Here is an 8,479-nt window from a genome sequence, read left to right as displayed (position 1 = left end):
CTTCCTTCCAAGGAGTGGCTGGTGGGTTTGAACTGCCAGCCTTCTGGTTAGCAGTCAAGTGCCTTAGGCACTACTCTATAACGGGCTCAGTGCAGTTACTAAGGAGTAACAAACTCGATGCCGACTGAAAGGTCGGAAGTTCCAGTGCACCCAGGGGCACATCAGAAGAAAGGTCTGGTGATCTACTTTCAAACACAAAACCGCTGAAAACCCAGTGGACCACAGTGCTATTCTGACACTCCTGGGATCTCCATGAATTGAAATTGACTCAACGGCAACTGGTCACAGTGACTGGAAGTTAGTAAGAGTTCAGTAAATCAGTTGTTATCTTGTCCATGATACTCTACAGGATACAGCTATGTGATTTATTCGTCTGTCATCCTTTCTCCTATGCCGACTGTGAATGTCCTGTGAGTAGGGACACATCTTACCTGGCCGTGTGCCCTGCGCCTGCATAGCTCTTGACTTGCACTAAGCTTGTCTTCCACCTTTGTTGCCAGAAGTCTGATTGGAGATGGCATTCCAGTCGTCGTCAGTTCTCTGGCTGCAGGGGTGGCTGCAAAATGAGGTCTGAAGGCTGTGGGTGGAAGGAAAATCATCATCAGACAAGTGCTGCTAAATTTTCTCATGGGGTTTGGTCTGGCACCAAAAGGGAATTAAAAAAGGAAAAAGAAAAATGGGGCTGGAACTCATCTCTTTGTCCTCCTTCCTCTCCCTCCAGCCTCCTGAAATGCTGTACATCTGAGTCAACCCAGAGCCAGACCTTTCAGTTCCCTGCTCTGAGCAAAGCCATAAGGCAGAGAGGAGACGGGAAAGGGGTATGGTGGCAAGGGAAGGCTGGGGGGACAGGAAAAGGAAAGCAGTGAGAAGAGAGAGAGGGTACCCACACTTCCTAGAGCGTGGACGGCAGACGTGGCCTTTGCAAGTCTTGCTCACTGGTCCACCCAGCAGCTCCGGGAGGGTGGATCATGTGCTTCCTCCCATTCCCACTGCTCCTGCCTGGCTCGGCCCTTCCTCCCCAGGTGACACTGCTCCCTGGGTCATGTGCCTCAAGCCTGTCTCACCTCCATCCCATCCTTCACACTGCAGCCCCTAGAACCTCCACGAGATGATAATCTCATGTCATTCCTCCACTCTGAAACAAAACAGAACAAGCAAGCCTACCAAGGAGTCAGCTCTGACAGCGACACCATGTGCCCTGTGAAACTGCCCTAGAGGGCCTTCAAGGGCTGATTTTGCAGAAGTAGATCACCAGGCCTTTCTCTCAAAGAGCCTTTGGGTAGACTTGGACCTCTACCCTTTTGTTCAGCATCCAATTAACAGTTTGCACCCCCAGGAGGTCCTCAATGGCCCCCACTCCCCTTAGGATAAAGGCCAAGCTCCTGGGAACTTCATTTAAGACTCTCTGTGCTGTGGCTCCTGTCAGGGGCTGGCTCTGGCCTTCTCTCATGCCATGCCTCCCTAGACCCTCCAAATGCCCTGCCTCATACGCTGCGTCCCTGATATTCTCACCTCTGTTTGTCTAGAGCCCTGCATGCATCCCTTGGCTCTCTCCTCCCTTCTTGGCAGACATCTACTCATTTTTCAAGACTGCTCAGGCACAGTGGGCTCCTCAAAGCCTTTCCTGACTCCCACATCCCTGCCCCACATGTAATTACCCACTGGAACCAGGACAAGCTCTCTGCGTGGCGCCAGCAACACTTGAGTGCACTGCATAATAGCAGCTCACCCTCGCTGGGTGCAAAATGGGTGCCAGCGTTGGACTAAGAGCCTTATAGCAGGATTTATTTTAAGCCTCAAAACCATCCGCACAATAGGTGCTGTTACTATCATCACCATCTTGAGCAGAAGGAAATTAGTGTCAGCAAGGGTGATTAACTTGTCTGAGATCACACAGCTAGTGAATTCAGAGTATGTATCTGAGCCAGGCCTAATTCCAAAGCACATACTCTCCACCATTTTCTACCCGCTTAGCCTCCCCAGCCAATGCTCTCTTTGAAATGATACACGGATTTTCCTCGTTTTTGTATCTTCAGCACTTTGCACTGTACATAACACCTAAGAATAACTTAATAAAAATTATTTGACTGCAGTGTAACACATGGGGTTGCCATGAGTTGGAATTGACTCCATGACAACCAAGAACAAACACTTTAACATCAAAAAGACAAACAACCAAATCACCCAATGGCCAAAGGACCTACATAGACACTTTGCCAAAGAAGATACAACAAGCACATGAAAAGCTCTCAACATTGTTATGGTCATTAGGGAAATGTCAACGAAAGCCACAGTGAGATACTGCTTCACCCTCCCTGATGGCTGTTGGCGGAAAACATAGCACAACAAACATTAGTGGAGAAACCACAATCCTCGTGCACGTCAAATGGATGGGAAAGTAAAGCAGTAAAGCTGTGATGAAGAACAGTTTGATGTTCTTCAAAGAGTTAAACTTTGCTAGCCTAATAAAATAATAATGTGTAACCTGTAAGAAGAGGGTCCCTGGGTGGTGTTTTGGTTATCTAGGGCCGCTCTGTCAAGAATACACCACAAATGGGATGGCCTTAACAAACAGGAGCTTATTCTCTTACAGTCTGGAGGCTTTAAGTCCAAGTTCAAAGTGCCAGGCTCTAGGGGCTGGGTGAAAGCCCCTCAACCTTGGGGTCCAGCTCTGCCTCCTGCTCCCGGCCCACTGAAGCTAGAGGCGTTTCTTCACTCAGACAGCTGCTGGCTGCTAAGGCTGAGAAGCCCCAAAGTTGACAAGTAAAAAGGCACAGTCCCGATGTTACCAAGCCACATGGCAGGCCATTAATTTAAGTCCATTGTAAGTCCCAAGGTTGGCAGAGCATGGCAGGCTGCTGAACAACAACACAGCTACATGCAGGGTCCAAGCGTGCCATAAGCTAGAGACTATTTCCAAAACTGCTTCTTATATCCGGGAAGCAGACCACATCCCAAGGACAGCTACTCAGGTGCTTGTGGTAGATCCCACCATAGAGTTGATTGCCAGTCTCATCATGGGGAATAACTAGCACCAGCTGCACAGCCGCTCAACCAGGCCCAGCCAAGTTGACACACAAACATAGCAACCACAGGTGGCATCAACATTTCGGTTCCACTGCTAACCTAAAGGCTGGCGGTTTGAGCCCACCTAGTGGTACGCATAAGGCAGCCTTGAAGATCTGCACCTGTAAAGAGTCAAAAACAAAACAACTCACCGCTGAGTTGATTTCGGTTCATAGTGACCCCCATTGGGTTTCTGAGGCTATAAATCTTTGCGGAAGTAGACAGCCCCATCTTCCTTCTGCGGAGCAGCTGGTGGGTTTGAACCGCTGTAGAGATTACAGCCAAGAAAACCCGTAGGTTTGCCATGAGTCGGAATCAACTTGAGGGCAATGGGTTTGGTCTGTTTTTTAACCTGTGAGAAGTGCTTCGAGCAGTGTTGGGCACCTAGCATGTGCTCGATGGATGCTATTAACATTAATTATTTTATTAACATTGTTGTTGCTGCACCATGGCCTCCCCTCACCAGGCTCCCGCTGCTCTTGCAGCCCTGCATCTCGCTACGCACACGCTGCGTTTTGGCTTCTGCTCTCTCCAAGCACCAGGCCAGTCTGCCCCAGCTCTCGGCATGCGCTCCTGCAGTCTCTTCTGCTACCTGATCCCCTCCTTACCTGTTAAATGCTCGGGTGGAGTTCTCCTTGATGAGGTAATTTCTGACCCTCCTAGGATTTCTTTCTTTGAACACCTTAGTGTTGTGTTTAATTACACCTCTAACTCTCAGGGCTTTCTGCTTTGAATTATGTGGGCTGTTGTCTTACTTCCTCTTTGAAACTATAACTTGAGGGAGGGAGGGGTTCTGCCCTGCCCACATTTGTCTCTCTAGGCCTTGGCAAAGGGCCTGGCATGTGAAATGCCTGACGTTTACCAGGCATTGTGGAAAGCACCCTTGTGCTTGGTCTCAAACATAACCCAACGCCATAGCACCATAGCACTGAAAAGCACAGACTGGGAAGCCACCCTGGGCAACTTTCTTATCTTCTTGATGTTCAGTTTCCTCATCTGTAGAGTGGGAATTATATTAGTACCCGCTCATGTTGTCAGGTCTGACTCGACAGCACATAACAACAACAACAACGTGTAGTGTGTACTGTCAAGTCAATTCATAGAACTCATAGAAACTCCATGTGACAGAGAAGAGCTGCTGCTTTAGGGAAGCAGGTCACCAGGTCCTTTCTCCCGTGGAGCCACTGGTGGGTTTGAACTGCCAACCTTTATGTTAGCAGCCAACTACTTTAACCATCGTGCCACCAGGGATCCTAAGTTACCTCACAGGCAGACTGAGTATGTTAACACTGGTAGAGAACCTAGAACAGTGCCTGACCCTGGAAGCTGATAGACAGGTGTTTGTTGGATGAGTTCTCATGTTCTTTCTTTACCTCTCATTCCTTTGTTCCTTCTTTTCTTTTTTCCTCCTTCCATTCCTCCCTTTCTTACTTCCTTCCCTCCTTCACTCCCTTCTCTCTGTCTCTTTCATGAATTCTTTTTTTAGAAACCTTGCAGCAACCCCACGGGGTTGTTATTCTTGTTCTCATCTTAATTAGACAGAACCTGAGGCTTAAGTCAAGCACATAAAGATATTCTGTATCTCAATCTCCCCATTTATTTGGGCTAAATAATCTTTTATTGTGACAGAATACACAAGACGTAAAATGTACCATTTAAACCATTTTGAAGTGTACAATCAGTGGCATTAAGTACATTTACCTTGTTGTGCATTTACTACTAATTCCAGAACTTTCCATCATCCCAAACGGACCCCACGCCCGCTAAGTCGTCACTCCCATTCCACTCTCCCCTCAGCCCTTGGCAATCACGATTACATTTTCCCCCTCTAGGGATTTGTCTATTTGGGATATTTTGTATACGTGGAATCATGGATGTGGTTTTTGGTGGTTGTGTGTATGTGTGTGTAACTTCTTTCCCGCAGCGTAGTATTTTCAAGTTTCGCTTATGTTGTAGCACATCCCAGAACATCATTCCTTTCTATGGCTCAATAATATTCCATTGTATGGATATGCCATGTTTTGTTTGTGAGACAATATCATTTTTAAACATCCCATTCATCCAAGGTTTCTTGAACGTTCTATGACACCCTTTTAAGAAGCAACAAGAGATGATGGGAGAATTTCGGAATGGGTAAGGGTGATGTTCGAACAGGATGATGAACATTGTTAACTTCACAACTCTACATGTGAAGATTGTTGAAATGCCAAATGTTTTGTTCCATATATACTTTACACAATAAGTTAAAAAAAAAAAAAAATAGAAGACGCACCAAGAGGTTAGCAGAAAGGCTGGGTTTTGTTTAGGATGGGCCCGGCTTGTGCTGCGGGAGCAAACTTACCCCGACGTCCCAGTCTCTGACTCACACCAAGTTGACCGACTCTCCAGGGCAGCTGTCCTCCCTGCAGTGGTTCCCTAATCCAGGCTGCCGCCATTTTGTGAGGCTGCTACCTCGCCCCACGGCTTCTAATGTGGCCGTGGCAAGTGAAAAAAGAGCGCAGTGCATATCAATTTTGCTCATAGCCCATTGGTCTGAACGGTCACATGGCATTAGCTTAAGTACAATGGTGGCTGGGAACTGTGGTCTTCCCATGTGCCCAGGAAGTAGAAAATGGAAGAGGATTTGCTGAACATTTAGCATTGTCTCGGCCCCAGCCTTCAGCCATATTTTCTAAGCTAAGTTTGCTTGGTAATTCTCCACTGTGGAAATATGTCTACTTTTTTACAGTTGGCTATGTTTTTTTGTTCTTTTCTTTGGCCGAATCTCCTTCTCTTTCCCTCTTCAAATGCCCCCCTGACCTTTGCTGGTTAGGAGAATCAGAATCATCTGTCCTTTGACTTTCCTCACCTATTCTGAGAATATAGGGGCGTTCAGGGAATGAACGCCACTGCCCCATAATCAAGCCAAAGGAATAGCTTTTCCGGAAGTACAGATAGAGAGGCAGTCTTCAAGGAGGGTAAATGCTGTGAACATTAGTAAGAGGTATGGCTAATGAAGGGTCTTTGATTGGAGGTGGAGACTGTATCAACTCAGTTACAGAGAGAAATTAATGTCCAAGAAGGGTTATCAACGCAAGTAGCCAATGGTCCCCCCCCCTTTTTTTTTTTTTAACTAGAAGCTAGTGAAGTCAATCACATCAGGGTTTCAGGGAACTGGGTTTTGCAGGTGTTATCCAAGGGGCTGAGGTGATGGTGGGCTTGGAAGTGGTGGTTAAGATTTATCAGCACTTGCCGTGGGCACAAAGAAATATGGTAAGTGCTATGGAGGAACAAGAACTACATTTATTGAGTGCCTTTTGGGCTGTGAATAAACGCCCCAAGTCCCCACTGTCCAGGTCCCCAGTGGGCGCACTGACTGGAGAAGCAGACTAGGCTTCTGTCCACGGAGACTTTAGCATTCCACCTCTTGAATCCTGTCTGCCATGTAAGGGTTTGCGGGGGGAGCTACGAAAAATGAAAAGTTTCTTGCAATGACATTCAGGAGAAGGTTCAGGTATTTGATATGCATCTTTTACTAAGGAGGGAGAGAAAGAGCTCTGGTGGCATAGTGGTTAAGGCATTTAGCTGCTAACCAAAAGGCAGTGGTTCAAACCACCAGCCACTCCATGGGAGAGAGATAAGGCAGTCTGCTTCTGTAAAGATTTACAGACTTGGAAACCCTGCGGGGCAGTTCTACTCTGTCCTGTAGGGTCACTGTGAATTGGAACTGACTCAGGGGCTGTGGGTTAGTAGCCACATTCATGAAAGTAAAGAAAAGCAGATGAAATTAAATTGAATAATATATTGTATTTAATCCAATATATGCTCACTTTCAAAATTTCAGTTTGTAATCAATACAGTGTTGGACATGTCAAGAGGGACACGTTCCTGGAGAAGGACATCGTGCCTCGTAAAATAGAAGGTCAATGAAAAAGAGGAACACCCTCAATAAGATGGATTGACACAGTGGCTGCAACAACAGGCAGAAATACAGCACCTGTTGTGAGGATGGCACAAGACCAGGCTCTTCTGTTGTGCATAAAGTTGCTGTGAGTTGGAATCCACCCAATAGCACCTAATAAGAGCAATGAATAAAAAGTTATTAATGAGATATTTTGCATTCTTTCTGTACCAAGTACTTTTCTGTACTAAGTCCTCAAAATCCAGTATGTAATTTACTCTTACAGCATATGTCAATTGGAACGTTAAATTTTAATTGAAAATATGGGATCTGCATCCATATTTTGTAAAGTTTATATTTAAAAATGTGTATTTCCTTACCTGAGTTACTTTAAACACACATAACAGTTTTCCAAAACTTAAAACTGAGCATCAGTTTTTAAACTTCAATTTAAATAAACTAAAATAAAAGTAAAATACAATATTCAGGTCCTATTGGGCACATTTCAATGCTCACAATAGCCACATGTGCTTAAGTCATATCCAACTCATAGTGATCCCTCCTCGGGTTTCCGAGGCAGTGTCACTACGGAAGTTGATTGCCCCATCTTCTTTCTGAGGAGTGGCTGCGGGGTTTGAACCACAAGTCTTCTGGTTAGCAGTCAAATGCCTTAGGCACTATGCTACCAGAGGTCCTATATCAGGCAGTGTGGTTCTGGTGGAGGTACGCAGACAACTACCAAAATAAGTAAAATATTGACTATGTTAGATGGTGTTATATGTAAGATGGTGATGAGTGCTAAGGAGAAAAATAAAAGAAGGGAGATCATGAGTATTGAATCAATGGTTACAATTCTAGGTAGAGTTGCCAGACTTAGCTAATAAAAATACAGCACTTCTGAATAACTTTGCATTTCAGATACACCAAGAATGATGTTTTAGTTAAGCATGTCCTATGCAAGTATGTCCAAAATTTTGCATGGGACATTCTTATACTAAAAAGTTACTTGCTTATCTGCAATGCAAACTTGGTGTTCTGCACTTTATCTGCAAGGATGACCAGTGGACCTCACTGAGAAGGTCTCCTTGTATAGAGTGAAGGTGAGTGCGTTATGGACATCTGGGAAAAGAGCGTGCTGGGGGGACGAGACAAGTGAGGAGTGGTGGAAGGGTTTCAGTGTGTTCAAGGAACAGGCGCTGTAGCCTGGGCTTCAAGGGTGGGTAGCAGGTGGTGATGTCAGTGACCTAATGAGGTCCTTGGTCATGCAAAGCTTGTAGATTAGTGTAAAAAAAATGGCTTTTGTTCTGGGTGACATGTGAAGCTATTGGAGCATTGACATGATTTCACCTATATTTTAACAGGATCCCTCAAATGATCATGTTGAGAATATGCTGCAGAGGGCAAAGGACAGAAGCAGGGACAGCCAGGAAGCTCATGCAAATGACCAGCCAAGGGGTGATGGCTTGGGTCAGAAGTGGTTGGAGTCTGGCTATGGTTTGAAGGCAGAGTCAACAGCATATAATAATGGATTGA

Source organism: Orycteropus afer, unplaced genomic scaffold (assembly GCF_000298275.1).
Source record: "Orycteropus afer afer isolate SDZICR_OR568_19922 unplaced genomic scaffold, OryAfe1.0 scaffold00069, whole genome shotgun sequence".
Classification (NCBI taxonomy): domain Eukaryota; kingdom Metazoa; phylum Chordata; class Mammalia; order Tubulidentata; family Orycteropodidae; genus Orycteropus; species Orycteropus afer.
This window is presented reverse-complemented; position numbering follows the sequence as displayed.